Source organism: Oryctolagus cuniculus, chromosome 19 (genome assembly GCF_051225735.1).
Source record: "Oryctolagus cuniculus isolate XC-2025 breed Fujian yellow rabbit chromosome 19, ASM5122573v1, whole genome shotgun sequence".
Lineage (NCBI taxonomy): Eukaryota > Metazoa > Chordata > Mammalia > Lagomorpha > Leporidae > Oryctolagus > Oryctolagus cuniculus.
The window spans coordinates 30322866-30335784 of NC_142885.1; the positions used below are offsets into that span (position 1 = coordinate 30322866).

General features: G+C 46.1%; 1 pseudogene; it reads left to right on the plus strand.

The window, feature by feature from the left end:
* The first annotated feature begins 643 nt into the window (after positions 1-643).
* Positions 644-1537, plus strand: LOC149120453 (Krueppel-like factor 13 pseudogene; annotated as a pseudogene).
* The last annotated feature ends 11382 nt before the right edge of the window (positions 1538-12919 follow it).

Below are 12919 nucleotides of genomic sequence, written 5' to 3' on the forward strand. Positions count from 1 at the left end.
GAAATCAACAAATGACAAATGCTGGTGAGGATATGGAGAAAAAGGTACCTTGGTCCACTGTTGGTGAGAATGTAAATTGGTAAATCCATTATGGAAGACAGTATGGAGATATCTCAGAAATCTGAATATAGACCTACTATATGACCCAGACATCCCACTTCTGGGAATTTACCCAACAAAAAGAAACCAGAATATGAAAGAGTTATCTGTACCCCCATGTTCATTGCAGCTCAGTTCACAATAGCTAAGATATGGAAACAAATCAAATGTCCAGCCGGGACGCCCACACTGAGCTGTGGCGCGCACGGCGGCTGTCCCGCCTGCCACAATGCGCGGCGAGACTGCGGCCGCGGCTTGACGCGGGCGTCCCTGACGTCGCCGCTTGGCATCCTTAGGACAGCCCGCCCCCGAGGCCGCGCGGAGCCCCCTGGCCCGCGCCCCCATGCGCTCACGCCTCGGTGGGCGGCCGGGAGGACGCAGAGCCACGCGGGTGACGGCGGACAGAGGCGGCTGCGCGCCCAGCCTAGCCCAGCCCAGCCGAGGAGAGGGCGCGCCGCGCCCCCGCCCCCCGCCCGCTCTCCGGAGGCCGTGGGTGCGGATGCGCGGCTGGCGACTCGCAGCGACCCGCACTGGAGCCCGCAGCATGGCAGCCGCCGCCTATATGGACCACTTTGCCGCCGAGTGCCTCGTGTCCATGTCCAGCCGCGTGGTCGTGCACGGGCCGCGGGAGGCGCCGGAGCCCTGGCCCGAGGGTGCGGCCGCCGCCGCCGCCGCCCCCGTGATGCCCCGCGCCGACGAGCGCAGCGACGGCAAAGACAGCGCCTCGCTGTTCGTGGTGGCGCGGATCCTAGCGGACCTCAACCAACAGGCGCGGGCACCCGCCGCGGCGGAGCGCAGAGAGGGGGCCGCGGCCCGAAAGGCGAGGACCCCGTGCCGCCTGCCGCCTGCCGCCCGCCGCCCCCGGCGGCGAGGGCGCCGCGGCCGCGCCCCCCAGCCCCGCGTGGAGCGAGCCCGAGCGGGAGCAGGCGCCTGCGGGGAGCGGCGAGCCCGGCCTCAGACAAAGGGGTCGACGGGGCCGGAGCCGCGCCGACCTCCAGTCCCCGCAGAGGAAGCACAAGTGCCACTACGCGGGCTGCGAGAAAGTTTACGGGAAATCCTCGCACCTCAAGGCGCACTTGAGAACTCACACAGGTGAGCGGCCCTTCGCCTGCAGCTGGCAGGACTGCAACAAGAAGTTTGCGCGCTCGGACGAGCTGGCGCGGCACTATCGCACGCACACCGGCAAGAAGTTCAGCTGCCCCATCTGCGAGAAGCGCTTCATGCGCAGCGACCACCTGACGAAGCATGCGCGACGCCACGCCAACTTCCACCCGGGCATGCTGCAGCGGCGCGGCGGGGGCTCGCGGACCGGCTCGCTGAGCGACTACAGCCGCTCAGACGCCAGCAGCCCCACCATCAGCCCGGCCAGCTCGCCGTGAGCACGCCGGCCCCGTCCTGTCCTTTTGTAATGAGAACGAAGCCGCGAACTTAGGAAAAGTCCACGGGAAAACACTTTTCTTCACCTCAGGTGTCAGTCAGTTTTTTTTTTTTTAAGGAAAAAAAAAAGCCACAATGAAAAATTTCCAAAAATACCATTCACAAATTGCACAACAGACGTACCCATGAAGTTGAGATTCAGTGGTGTTGAACCCCCTTTCTCAGGGATGGACGCGTTCTGTGAGGTCAGTGAGGACACCCCTTCCTGGCGCCTTACTCTGTACATAGATTTGCACTCTGGAGTTTTCTGTTAGGTTCGGGAACACGCTGGGGACAGCGCGGGCTGACCAGTGCAGGCGGAGTCCGCCAGGGCCCCGGGCACATGCCCTCATGGACGTTTGTACTTCTCCCACAGATTCCCAAGCGACCAGGCCCCTGCCCCTGCTCTGCCTCACCCCTCAGGCGTGGTCGGTGAGGGATGCACCGCCTCAGAGGGATGCCTTAAGCCAGGACAGGCCAGAGGAGCACTCCACCAGGAGGAGCCATGGAGGGAGCCTCGCCCACCGGCCCCACCTCCAGGAGCCCTTGCCTGGGGCACCTGGGAGAACCAGAATCAGAGCCTGAGTGGGCACAGCATTGCACCATCTGACCTGGCAGGAGACAGCGGCTGGGCCCCGCCTGCCCAGGACCCCGACCTCTGTGTCCCCACAGAAGGTGCGTGGGGACCCTGTGTTGTGTGGCAAACAGAGGCTGGGGACCATGGTCGTCTGCACAGGTGTCAGGAAGTGCAGTGGGTCCATCCAGCCCCCGCGGCTGCCCCCCAGGCACTTCTGTGGGCGAGGCCGGCAGGCCAGCTTGTCAGAGGGTCTGTGTGGTGTTGGGCAGTGTGGGGACTCTGTGGAGTCCGTCCTGTACTGACAGATCAGAGCACTGGGACTTGGAAGTTGGCAGGAGTGTGGCCGACATTGTGGGAAGCGCTGCTGGAGAACATGCTGTTGTTTCCCGCCGCCCCGGGAGCGCCGAGGACTGTGGGAAACGCTCTCAGACCCTCTGTGTCCCCAGCACAGACTCATCAAGTCTCCAGCTTCTCCTGGCCCCCTCCTGCGGGGCCCAGGCCACAGCAGCCTGCAGTGCCCTGTCGCCAGCCTGCTCCTGGGAGGAGACGAGGACCACAGAGCTGTGACTTGCACTGGGTTGAGGTTTGAGGCCCGGGCTGGGACAGTCTGGCCGTGTCCCAGTGAGTTCCTTCGCCGGGCCCTCGAATGACCACTCCCCATCCCTGTGGCCCAGGGTCTTCCTTCCCTTCTCCTGGAAAGCCAGGCCTGTAATCACAGGGCCCCAGGACAGTGTGTATGTATGTATGTGTGTGTGCCCGCGTGTGTGTGCACACGTGGGGAAGCAGTGGGGGCGGCTTGGGGTATCTTGCAGAGACCTCTCCTTGTTTTGATGAGGAGCTGCCCTTGGGGTCTCAGAGGGCCATAGGTGGGCTTCCCGGGCCCAGAGTGCCTTAGTTGTGGCCATACTGCTTCCACTCCGGCCCTCCCATGACATGGGGTGCAGCACAGAGAGACCCCAAAGGCCCCTGGCTGCTGTTTTCTGTTTTGGGGTGACTTCAGAGTAGATGGGCATCCTGTGTGCACAACCACTGCATGGGGACAGCCCAGTGTGCCGTCTGTGACACTCTGGGCACCCAGCACTAACTCCACTGTGCATCAGCTAGATTTGGCTAGTGTTGTGGAAGCAGCTTATCAGTAGCATTATTATGGGTACTGAGCTGATGGGTGGTGTTGTTCCTGCTGTGGGGCGGGGCTGGGGGTGGTGATGCATTAACCCTGCCCTGGCCAGATGCAGAGCTGCCCTACCCCCACCGCCGTGCTTGTTGCACGGGTCTGGGGGACAGGGTGGAACATGTGGTGGGGTCTTGACCGAAGAGAGCCCTGGGTACTTGGGGTGCAGAGATCTTTGTACCCAGTTCCAAAGTGAGGTCCCTCCCAAAGCTGTTTCTGCATGAGGTAGAGAGAGCCACACTCTACATTTCATGTCTCAGGAATTCACATTCCAGGTTCAGGAATTTTATTCCAAAGTCCTTTGGTGCCCTCACCATCCACGGTTCTGAAGGCAGGGAGAGAGGCAGCGTGTCCCTGGGAGGTGGGCAGGCAGAGCGCCCTGGGGCCGAGGGGAGGAGGTCGCCACATCACTGTGGGCAGTTTTCGAACTCCACATCTGTCTGCACATGGGAAGGGAGAAAAAGGACTCCAAACCCAGTCATCTTGGAATAAAAAAAAAAAAAGCTGGTTTGTTTTAGAGTGGGGTGGGGGGTGGGGGAGGGAGAGTGGGCATTGGCTGTTTCCAAAGAGAGCACTTAATTTAATTTTTCCTCTGAATGACCCAGGGCTGTTCCATCTGATAGATGGAAGGGTAACATTGCCTTAAAACAGAAATATGCAGGCGCTGGCTATTTTTGGCAAATGAACCTCTTCACTCCCAAAGTGGTTCTGGTTAGTGGCAGGGTGTGGTCCTGCAGCCTTGGGCTTAGCCTGGGAAATGGGGGGGGCAGGGCACCGCCACCAGGGTGTTCTCACCAACCCCCCCATTGGGACCCTCCTACATCATCTGGGGCGCAAATTCATCTCACTTGACCGGGGGGGAGCATGAGTCTCAGTCTCAGCTCAGCAAGTTCCCGTCTCATCCCTTCTGGGATGTGGAATGTCTTCCCAGCCTGGGTCCATCGCAGGGTCTTTGGTTTCTGTGGTTTATGGCCATGCTTGCCAGTTTCGATGGGATTAAGGAAGCCATAGGGTTCTTCTAAATAATAATGCAAATGCAAACCTTTATTTTGGGGGCAGACTTCAGTTCTAGAGGCCACAGGAGCAGAGGTCTGGAAGCGAAGAGAGAACCCCTATCAATAGGCCTAAAAGTGACTCTGGACCCAGCCACTGGGGCCAGGGTTCAGCTCATGTCTCAAACGAAAAAAACGTTTTTGCATCAGCCATATCAGGGGGATGGCTGTCAGCCCCCAGATGCCTACTGAATCCTACAGCCATACCGAAAAATGCAGCTGGACACAGCCCTTCCCCCAGGGCCCTGGAGTCCTCTGCTGCCCGGTGCTATGCTGGGATGGAATGCAGGCCTGGAGGTGCCCTACTGCATCCTGCTGCAGCTCCCTCCCCATGGCACTGGAGGTACAAGAGCCCCCGCTCCGCCCCCTAATTCCTGACATTATTCTGAGGCTATGCATCTGGGCAGGTGCAGGATTCGCCACGGTGCAGCTTCTTGGTGCAAACATCCACACGCTGGCGACCCAGGACCTCGCTCAGACCAGGGAAGGGTGATTCAGAGATGGGTACGGGCAGAGCCGTCCCAGATGGGTGGCCCCCGGCCCAGCCCAGTGGGTTCAGGAGCCCTGGCCTCTTTCTTGCCAGAGGGTTGTAGGCTCCAGGATCTCGGCAGGCAGCGTGTGTGCCAGCCAGCGCAAGGCTCCCACAGGCGTGGCTGTGTTTACAAGGCTACCTGACCATTTTGACTTCTGACAGTATTTATTTAAAAAAAATTTTTTTTTTTTGGAAACCCATTTGGAAAAGGTCATTCATCAAAGACACAGTGCTGGAAGGCTCGAAGGGGTTTCATGTGTTGGTCACTTCACAGCCAGGGAGAAATGCTTTGCAGGGCATGCATGGCTTTTGCCATCCGAAGTTTTCCTGTGTGAATTTTGGTGACCATTTTTTCCAAAGCTAAAATCGAGATGTGAAATCAGGTCGGCCCCCCCCGGGAGAAGAGCCAGGGCCTGTGCCTGATTCTCCTGATTTTGAGGCTTTGAGTGTTTGCCCTAGACATATGCCAGAGAAGTCTGCCCCAGAATCTAGAAGCACAGTCCAGCGTATACTGACATGCTGGCCTTCCTGCTGCCCATTGTCACTCCCCATCAGTCAGAAAAGTGAGTTTGGCAGGAAGTGGGGACCCCCATGTCCTGAAGGAAGAGGGGCCACACTCAGTTTCTGCTGACCCCTGTCGAGATCCAGGCCTGGCCCTGCTCAGCTCTCCCTTCTTTAGCTTTAAGACTTGGTTTTATTTAAGAATAAACAGGATGAGAAAGAAGTTGTGTCCCCTGCTCCCCTGCCACCCACGTCACACATTCCGGGGGGGGTGGGCACAGGAAGTGGGGGGTGGGGGCTGGAGGTTTCGTCTGCCTGGTGACCGTTGATGGATGCTTGCAGGCTCATTTGAAGCCAAGGGTGTGAGCCAAACCCCTTCGAGGCCGCCACGTCCATCCTCTGCAGAGCTGACTGTACTCGGCAGATCCCTCCCCAGGCTGCCTGAGAGGAGTGAGGGCCACGTCCCAGTGGGACATTGGTCCTAGCGTGCATGCTTGTATCAGAGTGCCTGCCTCTGGGTGAGTGAGTGGGACTTGCTCCCTACCCTCACCCTAGAAAAGCCAGCCTGGTGCTGAGTACTGGGGACCCCAGCATCACACGAGGCTCCTCACTGGGAGACTATGCATTGTCAGGTTTGGGGCTTGCTGTGTGGCTCCTTGGGGACCTGGAATTGCGTGTGTGGGTATATTGGATACATTGATCCCCAGGCCTCACTGGCGACCCCTTCTCATCCCAAACCATGGTGGAGCTTCTCTGGAATTGTTTGCCAGCATCCCAAGGCAGAACGCAAGGGTCCAAGACCATTTCCATTGAGCTCACATTTCCTTTCCTGCAGGAACTTCTCCCCCCCCCCCCAGCACCCACCACACTTCTGAAGGTCTTTCCTGGATCACTACAGTGAAGTATTACAGTGTACAGTTCCCAATCTGGCCTTGGCTTGCTCGGATAAAACTTTGTATGTATTTTGTATGGCATAGATTCTATATTGTAATGATGTCCTATGCAAAAAGGAAAAAAATTAACGAAATTGTAAATTTTATTGTTTTAATGTGTATGCATGTTTAGTGACGTTTCCATTTTGAAATAAAATTTATGATTCATTAAAAAAATCAAATGTCCATTAACTGTTGACTGGATAAAGAAATCATTATAGGTATACACTATGGAATACTATGCAGCTATTTCTGAAATCAAATTCTGTCTTTTGCAACAAAATGGATGCAACTAGAAATCATTATACTTAATGAAACAAGCCAATCCCAAAAATAGAGACACCATATGTTTTCCCTGATCTGAGGTAACTAATAGAGTACTTAAAATGTAATGTATTGGAGTGAAGTGGACATTGTAAGATTTGATGATTGTTTACATCCCTTATTTCTTCCATTGAGGAATTTTTTTTTTGTTTCCATACCACTTGTCAAATTCTTTTACTTAATGTTAAGTTTATGATCATTAATTAAACTAAAGTAGATCTTTTTAAAAGATAATAGTGGGAATGGGAGAGGGAGGAAGAAGAAGGTCTGGAGCATGGCTGGGAATGAGGGTGGTGTAGGAAGTATTACTATATTCCTAAACCTGTATATATGAGTTCCATGAAACTTGTATAAGTTAAATAAAATTTAAAAATATATAAAAAATTTAAAAAACAAAATAAATAAATCTTTAATATATATTATAGGCTATGCAATATTTACATATTTTGTTGTTCATTCAGTTTTATATTAATACAGGTTAGTTATTTTGCTGTATATATGTGGATATTTAGCAAAATTGTATCGACTCTAACTTCTAGTAAGCATCTTTGACACTTCTTTTTCCCTTAACCTTAAGCAAGTCTAATAGTTATGCCTCATAAATATTACTCAAATACACTATTTATTTCTGTTTCTACCCACTACTATTAGCCAAAAATTATCTTTCCCTATAAATATTAGAAAAATCCAAACTAATTTCTGGTGATGTGAAAAATGACTTTTCTAGCAAGTAGACTAAAGGGGAGGGGGACTTAGAATTGAATGTAAATCACAATTTATAAGACATTGCTATGTATCACAAAAGAGATACATTTTTCTAAGACATGAAAGAAACACTAGCACAAACTCTTTTTAAATGCCCATATATCAATATCAATACATCTGTTAAATCAATCTAACAGTAATTTGGTATTGGGTCATATGTTCTAAAGATAAAAGAAAACCTGACTACTTCAGCAAATTGCTTACTTCACTAATGATGATCTGACCCTAACAAAACTGTAGACTATGTCCCCCAAAGCCTCCAAGTTTATTTTCCTGACATGTTGCTTCTGAAATGTTCTTGGTTCTTCAGGCTGCTTTCAACATTGTAAGAGTGGAAAGCCAACCTTTCCTGTCAATGTGACTCTTGTCTTTCTTCCATGGTCTTTCACATATTTAGGGAGGTACCTACACAATTCAGCAGCACTTTCAATACTAGGGACCAGGGATCTTCACTTAGTAATTCTGATTAATTTTATGAGTAAGGGATGCTCAGGGATGTGGTAAAACATTATTTCCAGATGTATATGAGGGTATTTCCAGAAGTGACTAACATTTGTATCAGTATGAGTCAAGATTCACCGTCATCATTGTTGGCCAGTGTTGTCCAAACCACAGAGGGTCTACACAGAACAAACTGGTGTAGGTAAAGCCAATTCTATCTCATTACTCTTGTGCTGAGACATCCCTCTTCTGTCCACTGACACTAGAGCTCCTGGTCCTTGGGCCTTGGTAACTAGAATCCATTTCAATAGAGGATTTCATCCAGGATCTCAGGCCTTCACCTGGAACTGGGAGTTATATCATTGGTTTCCTGGTTCTCATCTTGCAATTTTTTTTTTTGCCACAATAATCACTTGAGCCAATTTCTACAATAAATCTCTTATATATATACTTATATATTGATATATTCTATTGGCTGTTTCTCTGGGTAACTCTGGCAAATACAGTAATAGTTTGTACATTTAAGAATACTTTAATTTTTATCCCTCAAGGCCACTATGCCTGTTATCATGAGGAATTACTATAATTACTATAATTACTATGATTAACTGTGAATATGAATTATGGTAATAAAAATAATGACTAATAATTTTTGAACACTTAATGAAGGGCAAATTTTGTTCTAGGGACTTGGCAGGTATACTACCATTAAATTTTTTCAGTGACCCTGTAAGGTAGAAACTATAACCTTTTTATGTTTTGAAAACAGAAACTGAGGCTCAGTGAATTTAAGTAGCATGTGAAGGTCACAAATGCTTTTCTTTTATTCTACAAAGAGAAACTGTTCTGCATAATGCATTTGAGCATGGGGTTAAGGGACTTACAGATTTGGGATTATGCCTTATCCCTCTAAGTGCAGCCACAGTCATTTGTCATTGGTTTTCCACAAATGGTGGAGAAATACAAACTTAAAGAAGTATATTGCTCTTTTTAATCTACTCTGAAAACGTTTTGACTTACTGAAGTTTAGGTAGCAATTAATGGATAGATATTGACACATGGGTGAGTGGATGAAGACCTTTTGTTATTTTCTGCCACTGCATAACAGAAAAATGCCTAAACAAGTTGAAAGACTCCTTTCTGGGAGTCGCAAAACCTATGTAACAGTAAATAGTCACTAGACTTTAATCCTAAGCACTGAAGATTAAAAGGGGATTCTACACTTTATAAACATGATGCAAAGACTACTTTGCTTTCTTATTGTTTTGTCTTTTTCTATGCATTCAATATAATTTTTAAAAATTACCTTCATTGTTTTAAAATATTTTCTCAGTTCTTTTTAATTTTCATTAATATAAAGAACAGATTTAATATATTTCAGAGGTATGATTCTAGTGAGATAACCGTACTTCACTCCCTCCCTTTTCTCCATCAGCCAATGCTCTTCTTTCCCTTCTTTTTTCCTTTAATCTTTGCAAAAACACAATTTCAATCCATTGTATAATCACAGATTTAATGCACCACTAACAATAATAAGTTAAAGGTAGAAAGACCACAGTTTCACAGAAGTATAAACGAGGGCTAAAAACATCAAATCACAAGATGTCCATTTCATTCCTATACATTTTTGTGCTTTACAATATCTATTACATATCAGAGAAAACATATAGTATTTGTCTTTGAGATACTGGCTGATTTCACTAAGCATAATTATTTCCAGTTGCATCCATTCATTTTCAAGACAGGGTTTCATTATTTTTTAAGGCTGAGTAGTAGTCAATCATGTATATATACTAAAAATTCTTTTTTGAAGATTTATTTATTTGAAAGTTAGAATTATAGAGAGTGAGGGAAGGAGAGAGAGAGAGAGAGAGAGAGAGAGAGAGAGAGAGAGAATATCTTCCTTCTGCCTTCTGCCAGTTCACTCCTCAAATGGCCACAGCAGCCAGGGCTGGGCCAGACTGGAGCTGGGAGCTTCTTCCCAAGTCTGCCACATGGATTCTGGAGCCCAAGAACACAAGGCATTTTCCACTGTTTTCCCACGTGCATTAGCAAAGAGCTGGATTAGAAGTGGAGCATCCAGACCTTGAACAGGTGCCCACATGGGATGCCAGCACTGCAGATCTGGCTTAACTTGCTACAGTGCATCTCTGGCCTCCACATTTTCTTCATTGAGTCATCAATTGATGGACATTTGGGTTGATTCCATGTGTTAGCTATTTGTGGATTGATCTGAAATGAACATGAGGGTTCATTCATATGGTGGTTTCATTTTATTTGGGTAAATTCCCAGGAGATGGATGACTGAGTCATATGGTAGATCTATTTTCAGATTTCTGAAGAATCCCCCTATTGTCTTCCATAATGATTTTGCTAGTTTACATTACCACCAACAGTGTTTAAGGTAACATTTTACTACATCTTCACTAGAATTTATTATTTTTCTGATTTTTGGATGATTACAATTGGAACTGGGTGAGGAAAAGCCTAATGTGGTTTTTGTTTAAATTTCCCTGATGACTACTGATCCTGAGCATTGTTTCATTTGTCTGTTGGCATTTATATTTCATCCTTTGAAAAAAAATGCCTGTTCATGTCCTTTACCCATTTCTTAACTAGATTATTTTGTTTTATTGTTTTTGAGATTCTTGGGCTCATTATAGGTTCTGGATATTAATTATCAGTTTCATAGCTCACAAATATTTTCTCTCTTTCTCTCAGTTGCTTCTTCAATGTGTTGAGTATTTTACAGTGAAAAAGCTTCTCAGCTTGATGTAATCCCATTTGTCTATTTGGACTTTGATTGACTATACTATAGGGTCTTTTCCAAGAGTTCTTTGCCTATGTCAGTGTCTTGCAGTTTCCCCATTGTTTTCCTCTACTAATTTGATTATATCAGGTCATAGATGTAGATCTTTGATCCACTTTGAGTTGACTTTTGTGTAAGTGTCATATTTCATACTTCTGCATGTGGAGATCCAATTTTCCCAGCACCATTTGTTGAAGAGACTGTCCTTTCTCTAGGGATTGATTTTATCTCCATTGTCAAAGATTTAGCTCCTTTGTCAAAATTGGGTGTAGATGCATGGATGAATTTCTGGGTTTCTATTCTGTTCCATTGGTCTTCATGTCTTTTTTTTTTCCAGCACCAAGCTATTTGATTGTAACTGTCTCATAGTATGTCTTAAAATCAGGTATTGTGATGCCTCTGGCTTTGTTTTTGTTGTTTAAGAATGCATTAGTCTTTCCAGGTGTTTTGTGCTTCCATGTGAATTTTGGCAGCATTTTTTTCTAGATATGAGAATATCATTGGCATTTTTATTAGGATTGCATTGAAATCCATAAATTGCCTTGGGTAGTATGGACATTTTGAGTATATTATTTATTCCAATCCACAAACATGGATTTTTAAAAATATTTTGTGCTTTCTCTTATTTCTTTAATGTTTTGTAATTTTGATTGTAGAGATATTTCAAACACTTGATTAAATTTATTCCAAGGTATTTAGATTTTTGGTAGTTATTGTGAGTTGTACTGAATTTACAAGTTCTTTCTCAGTCATGGCATTGTCTGAGTATATAAAGACTACTGATTTTTTGTATTGCTTTTATATCCTGTAACTTCACCAAATTCTCTTATGAGTTCCAGTTTTCTTCAGTGGAATATTTTGGTTCCTTTATATATAAGATCATGCTATCTACAAACAAGGAGAATTTGATTTCCTCCTTTCCAAATTGTATATCATTGATTTCTTTCTTTTTCTTTTTGCTTAGTGGCTCTGGTTAAAACTTCCAGGACTATACTGAATAGCACTTGTGAAAGTGGGTATCCTTGTCTGGTTATGGACCCCACTGCTTCCAACTTTTCCTCATTCAGTATAATGCTGGCTGTAGGTTTGTCATATATTTCTTTGATTGTGTTGAGAAATGAATGTTTCTGTATCCAATTTGCTTAAGGTTTTTATAATAATAAGATGTAGTTTATCAAATGCTTTCTTTGCACGTGTTGAGATAATCATGATTTTTATTTTTCAGTTTGTTAATGTGATGTATCACATTTATTAACTTGCATATGTTGAAACATCCCTGTACACCAGAGATAAATACCACTTGTCTAGGTGGATGATCATTTAATGTGTTGTTGGATTCGATTAGCTAATATGTAATAGAGGATTTTTGCATCTATGTTCATCAGGGATATTGGTCTATAGTTCTCTTTCTTTGTTGTATCTTTTTCTTGTCTTAGACTTAAGGTGATGCTGGCCTCATTTCAATTGTTGTGAAGATTTCAGAATTAGAATTTGTTCTTTAAAAGTTTTGTGGAGTTCAGCAGTGAAATCATATGGCCCTGGGCTTTTCTATGTTGGGAGGGTCTTTATTACTAATTCAGTCTCCATCTTGTTTATTGGCTGATTTAAGATTTTTGTCTTCATGACTCAATTTTGATAGATTGTATGCTTGTAGAAATCTATGCATTTCTTGTAGATTTTCTGATTTGTTGACATATAGTTGTTTGCAGTAATTCCTGATGATTCTTTTTATTTCTGTGGTCTCTGTTTTAACATCTCTTTTTTCTTTTTTAAATATTTATTTGTTTTAAATTCAGAATTACACAGATGGAAAAGGAGAAGCAGAGAGAGAGAGAGAGAGAGGGGGATTCCATATGTTGGTTCACTCCCTAAATGGCCACAATGGCTGGAGCTGGGCCCATCCAAAGCCAGGAGCCAAGATCTTCTTCTGGGTCTCCCATGCATGTGCAGGGGCCCAAGGACTTGGGCCACCTTCTACTGGATCATAAGTGGAGCATCCGGGGCTCCAACCAGTGCCCACATGGGATACCAGCACTTCAGGCTGCAACTTTACCTGCTGTGCCACAGTACCAATCCCAACATCTCTTTTTTCATCTCTGATTTTGTTAATGTTGTTCTTCTCCCTTTTGTGGTTATTTAAACCATGGATGTATCAATTTTGTTATTTTTCAAAATAATACTTCTTCATTTCATTGATCTTTTGCATTATTACATAATGACTTTTTCTCTGAAATTCTCTTCACAATAGATACAAAAATTTAAATATTAAGAAATAATTTTGGAAGGTGAAAGATATTTAA